A 6,951-nucleotide genomic window follows, 5' to 3' on the forward strand; every position below is an offset into this window, starting at 1 on the left:
AGGAAGGAAGGAAGGAAGGAAGGAAGGAAGGAAGGAAGGAAGGAAGAAAACACCAAAAGAATCCTTACAAAGACCTCAAGTAAAAAAGAATCTCATAAACAGTCACCCTGTTTTCCAAGTATAAAGGTAACAGGAAAATATTTTTGAATAGGTAAAATAAAAAAAAATTATTGAAAAAACTATTAGAGGTCAAACTTTCAGTAAACCAGAATAAACATTGATTTTTTTCATTATAGAACTAAAGCTATAATTAAAATAGGGATAATTATACAGGGCAGGTTGTGAAAATTACTAACCTGACATTGTAGAAATGGTACAAGTAAAATGTGGAAAAGCAAAGGAAAAAATAAGTACTGTTAGTAGTATGATTTCCTCATCTTTCAGAATTGGGGGTCAAAATACATTATTTTAAATTATTAATCAAGTAATGGATATTTAGGCATACTTAATAATGCACAGATAAATACAAAGAAAGGTAAAATAACATAAATTAGATGTGAAAATGAGGGAGGAGTAGAAATGATCGAATATATTAATTTCATCAGACACTAGAATAAAATCATCAAGCTTTATTTATCATAAGAAAATACAAATGTAAGACAAAGGAAATAGCTATGTTATTTGTCCATAGATATTTATTCCTGTTTTATACTCACTTTGGATTATACCTATTATCATTATAATGTAAAATTCAAAATGAATATACAACTTGATTTCACTTATATATGGAACTTAAGAAACAAAGCAAATGAGCATAGGGAAAAGACGGGGGGTGGGGGGCTGCAAACCAAGAAACAGACTGCTAACTACAGAGAATAAACTGATGGTTACCAAAGGAGGGGTGGGCAGGGGGATGGGTTAAGTAGGTGATAAGGATTAAGGAGGGCACTTGTGATGAACATTGGGTGTTGTATGGAAGTGTTGAATCACTGAATTGTACACGTGAAACTATTATTATACTGTATGTTAACTAACTGGAATTTAAATTAAAAGTTTTTTTAAAAAGATATGTGTTAGTAAACTTATGTGTAGAAGCATATTGAAAGAGCCATATGCTTAACTCACTGCAATTACACTATGTACAAAACTTCTTTCAACTGACATCTTTCATTAAGATATGTGTCAGTAAACTTATTATATATATATATATATATATATATATATATATATATATATATACACACATACACACACAACAGGAATAAATGAATATTTGTGGGCCAAATAACTCTGGGTGTCTTTTGTTTAACAGATCAAGTGGACAAAAAATATGTAAGGTTATAAAATATTGAACGTATATAAATAATAAGGTAGATCTAAGTAACATCATACCCTGAAACTTAAAACTTAACTTATTCCGGGCACCTGGGTGGTTCAGTTGGTTATGCATCTGCCTTCAGCTTGGGTCGTGATCCCACAGTCCTGGGATCAGGTCCATATCAGGCTCTCTGCTCGGCGGGAAGTCTGCTTCTCCCTCCACCCTTCCCTTCTGCTCGTGATCTCTCTCTCTTTCTCTCTCTCTCTCAAATAAATAAAAATCTTAAAAAAAAAAAAAACTTAACTTATTCCTTCATTTCAAGTACCCACGGAAACCATATGTGTGATGATATATTATATCCCAATAAATTTCATACTCTAATAACAATCTAAAAAATTTTGATTTTAAGAATAAAGCCAGACTCCTGAACAACCAGTGGATCAAAGAGGAAATCAAAAGGAAAATCAAAACATAGCTTGACACAAACAAAAATGGAAACACAACAACCCGGAACTTATGGGTGCAGCAAAAGCAGTTCTAAGACAGAAATTTACATTACTACATTAAGGGGGGGAAATCTCAAAAACATAACCTAATTCTGCACCTCAAGGAGCTAGAAAAGGAACAAACAAAGCCCAAAGTAAGCAGAAGGAAGGAAATAGAAAAGATCAGAGCAGAAATAAAATGAAATAAAGACCAGGAAAAAAGTAGAAAAGATCAATGAAATTAAGAGCTTTTTTTTTTTTTTTTGAACAAACAAAATTAACAAAACTTTCTCTTGGCTAAGAAAGAAAAAGAAAGAAAGAAAGAAAGAAAGAAAGAAAGAAAGAAAGAAAGAAAGAAAGAAAGAAAGAAAGAAAGAAAGAAAGAAAAGACCATTCAGATAAATAAAATCGTAAATGAAAGAGGAAACATTACAATTGATACCACAAAAATTCAAAGGATCTTGATACTACCGTGAACAATTAATTATATGTCAACAAATTGGATAACCTAGAAGAAATGGATATAACCCTACAAATGTGTAACTTACCAAGACTGTACAATGTAGAAACAAACAAAAAAAATCTGAACAGACTAATTTTGAGTAAGGAGATTGAATTAGTCATCAAAACCCTCCCACAAAGAAAAGCCCAGGACCTGATGGCTTTACTGGTGAATTCTATCAAGCATTTGAAGAATCAATGCCAATCCTTAAACTCTCCCCCAAAAAACTAAAGAGAATGCCAATCCTTAAACTCTCCCAAAAAAAACTCCCAAACTCATTTTACAAACTCAACACAAAAGTCAAAAGGAGAAAAATAGACCTTTATATTTATTCATTCTATTGTTCTTTCTTCTATCCTGATTTTCTAATATCCTTGTTTTATCATTACTGTTCTCTTGAACAACTTTTTTAACTATCCCTTTAAAGAGGGTGTTGTGACAAATTATCATAGATTTCCTTCTGAGAATAACATTATTTCCAATTAATTCTTTGTTTTCAGTTTTATTGAGATATAAGTAGCATACCACAAAATCTTCTCATTTAAGGTATATAATTCAATATTATTTTAGTATATTTATTGAGCTGTGCAACTGTCACCATAATCTAATTATAGAATTTTTTTATTATCCCCCAAAGAAACCTTACAACCAGTATCAGTCAATCCTTATTCCCTTTGCCCCAACCCCTAGTAACCATTAATAAATTTTCCATATATATAGACTTGCCTATTCTGGAAATTTCATAAAATTCAATTATAAAATATGTAGTCTTTCAAATAATAATAAGAGTGCCAAAAAATTTAACTAAAACCTGAAAAAAATAATCCTCCATGACATAACAAACAAAAGGGGAAAAAATACAGAGATATCTTTATGAAAATTGAGAAAACTTGAAAATGAGCCATGTATGGGGTGGCTGGGTGGCTCAGTCGGTTAAGCACCCAACTCTTGATTTCGGCTCAGGTCATAATCTCAGGGTTGTGAGACTGAGCCCCAGGTGGGGCTCCACGCTCAGCACAGTCTGCTGGAGAGTCTCTATCTCCCTCTCCCTCTGCCCTTCCTCCCCCCTCTCTCTCTTTCTCTCTCTAAAATAAATAAATAAATCTTAAAAAATGGGCCATGTATTTGATGACATTAAAGATTTAATATGTGTTTTATTAAACAAAATGATATTTTTTAGATATTTGTAATTGCACAAGATTGGGGAGAATGTTCATCAATAAAGGAGTAGCTAGGGGAGGGGTGGGGAGATGGGTAACTGGGTGACAGGCGTTAAGGAGGGCACATGATATAATGAGCACTGGGTGTGATATACAACTGATGAATCACTGAGCTCTACCTCTGAAATTAATAATAGACTATATGTTAACTAATTGAATTTAAATTAAAAAATAAAAATAAAAAAATAAAGGAGTAGCTAAATAAATTGTGGAACATCCATATAATGGAATACTATGAAGCCACAAGAAAAGACTAGGGACGTTGTACCTTTATGGATATATAACGCCTTCAAATAGCAAGGCGAAGTATAGTAGGTTTAGTAGGAAACCATTAGAGTTCAAAAAAAAGGAAGTGGGGGGATGAGAGATAATACTTTATATTAGTACTTGCAAGTGAATACAAAAGAAAAAGGTAAATTTTCTTACATCTAGGAAGAGGAAGAGGATGTCTGAATAACCGTATCTAATTTTTGGATATAAATTTCATGTTCAAGAATGTTTATTTAAAAAATAAGAAGAGAGAATACTTACTCCAAAGGGTTTCTTTTATTAAATCTTTCCCTCTAACCAGATCTAGAAGCACTAGTATTTGAGTTTCACATTTCCTCTAAATCTTTAATAAATAGTTGGGGGTGGGAGGAGACCAGAAAAGTATGTGAGATTTACGAGTATAATTTTAAAATGGGAAATACTTTGACTGAAAAACATATGTAAAAGAAAAGAATTAAAAGAAAAACACAAGAATGTCAATTCTCCCTAGGTAAATCCTTAAACGTAATGTGATCTCAATACAATATCATCAAGCCTTTTTCACAAGCTAGATAAATTGATTATAAGTTTCATTTGAAAGACCGAATAAAACAAGAATCATTAGGTTATCTCGAAAGGGAAAATCATGGGGAGGAGGAGGAGGAAAGACTCTCTAACAGACATTAAAATATATTAAAAACCTTGTAAATAAAAACTGAAAGAATAGACAGATAGATTAATGGGACCAAATAGAAAATACAGAAACATTCCCAACTGCAATTAGAAATGTAGTATTCACTAAAGATGACCTTTCAAATCAGTGGAAAATATATGGACATTTTAACGAATGACTTGAGGAAACTAAAGAACTACATTAGAAATGGTTGTGTTGGGGCGCCTGGGTGGCACAGCGGTTAAGCGTCTGCCTTCGGCTCAGGGCGTGATCCCGGCGTTATGGGATCGAGCCCCATATCAGGCTCCTCCTCTATGAGCCTGCTTCTTCCTCTCCCACTCCCCCTGCTTGTGTTCCCTCTCTCGCTGGCTGTCTCTATCTCTGTCGAATAAATAAATAAAATCTTTAAAAAAAAAAAAAAAGAAATGGTTGTGTTAGTCCCATTTCTGACAGTATATAATAAGATAACTTCCAAATGATGCAGAGGTCTAAATATTTTTAAATGAAGACACACATGTATTAGAAGGAACATGAGTGAATTTCTCTATAACCTGAGAAAACATTTCTAATTATAATTCAAAATCCAAATGCAGAAAGAAAAGATAGCTAAATTTACAATATAAAAATAGGAACCTTTGTATTGCCAAAACCACCATAAACAATGGGAAAATATTTACTTCTTAAATGACAAAGTTTATATCTATCTAACATATGAAAGTTGTATGAAATAGTGGCAAATACCAAGAATTCAATATAAAAATGATAAGGAGGTAGTTCAGAGATAAAGAAATGTAAATGTTGCAACAAAAATGACCTCATGAGGAACCTCCATACAGTTTTTCACCGTGGCTGCACAAATTTGCCTGTAGTTGTCCAGTTTTTCCAGCACCATTTATTAAAGAGACTGTCCTTTCCCCATTGCAAATTCTTGCCTCCTTTCTCAGAGATTATTTGACCATATATATGTGGGTTTATTTCTGGGCTCTTAATTCTGATCTTTGATTTGTCTGTTTTTGTGCCAGGACCATACTGTTTTGATCACTACAGCTTTGTAGTATATCTTGCAATCTGGGATTGTGATACCTCCAGCTTTGTTCCTTTTTCTCACGATTCTTTTGGCTATTTGGGTATTTTGTGATTTCATACAAATTTTAGGATTTTTTTTTGTTCTATTTCTGTGCAAAGTACCTTTGATATTTTTGATAGAGATTTCACTGAATCTGTAGATTGTTTTAGGTAGTATGGCCGTTTCAACAACATTAATTCTTCCAATCCATGAGCATAGAGTATCTTTCCATTTGTTTGTGTCATCTTTGATTTCTTTCATCAATGTCTTATAGTTTCCAGAATACAGGTCTTTCACCTCTTTGGCTAAATTTATTCCTAGGCATTTTATTTTCTGATGCAATTATAAGTGGGATTTCTTTCTTAATTTCTCTTTTTACCATTTAGTTAGTAGTGCATAGAAATGCAACAGAATTCTGTATACTGATTCTGAGTAAATAAAAAACAAAAATATCTGAAAATGAAAAATTCACTAAGTAGAACGAACAGCAGATAAAAGACATAACAGTCCTAACAATCACTAGTGAGATAAGAAAACCATGACCAGGGGGCCTGGGTGGCTCGGTGGGTTAAGTATCCACCTTCAGCTCAGGTCATGATCTCTGGGTCCTGGGATGGAGCCCCACATTGGGCTCCGCTCAGTGGGGAGTCTGCTTCTCCCTCTCCCTCTGCCCCTCCTCCTGCTTGTGCTCTCTCTCTATCTCTCTCAAACAAATAAATAAAATCTTAAAAAAAAACAAAACAGAATAAGTGGTAAACAGAAATAATAAGGAGAAGCGTACTACTAATAAAATAGAAAAGAGAAAAACGAGGAGAAAATCAATAAAATCAAAAGCTTGTGTTTGAAAAGTTCAAGAGAACTGATAAACTTCTCACCAAACTGGTCAGGAAAAAAAAAAAAGAAAGAAAGAAAGAGAAAACTACCAATATCAAGAATGAAAAGGGATACATCACTGCAGATCCTACAGGTTTTAGAAGAATAGGGAATATTATGGACAGCTTTATGCCAGTAAACTCAACAACTTAGATGAAAGAGACAAAATGTTTGAAAGAGAGACAGACAGAGAGACAGACAAACCAAAAAACAGACTCTTAACTATAAAGAACAAACAGATGGTTACCAGACAGGCGAAGGAGGTGGAATGGATGAAATAGGTGAAGGGGATTAAAGCATGCTGTAGGAAGAGCCCTGCATTCCTTCTCAGTAGAGAGTCTGCTTCTTTCTCTCTTTCACTCTCTCTCTTTCTCTCTGCCCCTCCCCACTGCTCCTTCATAACAAGTCGCCTAACCCACACATGAATAATAATGCCTTCACTCAACACAGGCTCCTATTTATTTGGTAACAGAAAAAAATAGTGAGATAGTCTTTGGATAGTTATTTATACCACTTCTGAACAGTATATTTATTTTTTAAATAATCATATTTAATATATTTTATCACATGGAAAGTTTAATACTTTTCTTCATTGTAGACAGTTCATTAATACATCTCTTCATTT

Source organism: Ursus maritimus, unplaced genomic scaffold, assembly GCF_017311325.1.
Source record: "Ursus maritimus isolate PB19 unplaced genomic scaffold, ASM1731132v1 scaffold_35, whole genome shotgun sequence".
NCBI lineage: Eukaryota > Metazoa > Chordata > Mammalia > Carnivora > Ursidae > Ursus > Ursus maritimus.